Source organism: Buceros rhinoceros, unplaced genomic scaffold (genome assembly GCF_000710305.1).
Source record: "Buceros rhinoceros silvestris isolate BGI_N320 unplaced genomic scaffold, ASM71030v1 scaffold40434, whole genome shotgun sequence".
Taxonomy (NCBI): Eukaryota; Metazoa; Chordata; class Aves; order Bucerotiformes; family Bucerotidae; genus Buceros; species Buceros rhinoceros.
Window position 1 is genome coordinate 2,426 of NW_010410673.1, and position 373 is coordinate 2,798.

Genomic DNA, 373 nt, shown 5'->3' on the forward strand with positions numbered 1-373 from the left:
CCGAGGAGGGTAGAGTTCCCAAAACCACTGGCAGCTCGGAAATGCCCAGCAGTGGGTATGGGAACAGGGCACAGAGTGGTGCAGGGCTGAGCACATTGGGCTCTGTAAGCCAGGATGGGGCGACTGGCGTGGTGAGACCCGTGATTGGAGCAGACAGCCCAGAGGGAACCTTGTCCCAGTGGGAGAAACCACTTGAGCTGTATCTTGTCCTCGGGACGTCATGACTCAGGGAGGGAAGTGGAACCCCAAGTGCCCTGGGTGCTCCCAGAGTCACTGCAGCACTTGTTTTTCAGCAGCCTGACCTGGCTGCTCCCGCCGGGAACATGCCGCGGCACCGCTGCGGGAGCCCTGGGCTGGCCTGGCTGCTCTACAT

General features: G+C 61.7%; 1 protein-coding gene across 1 annotated transcript in view; it reads left to right on the forward strand.

The window, feature by feature from the left end:
* GM2A (GM2 ganglioside activator) overlaps positions 1–373 on the forward strand; it is a 2,001-nt gene that overhangs the window by 329 nt on the left and 1,299 nt on the right. The gene's annotated exons all lie outside the window — the stretch shown is intronic.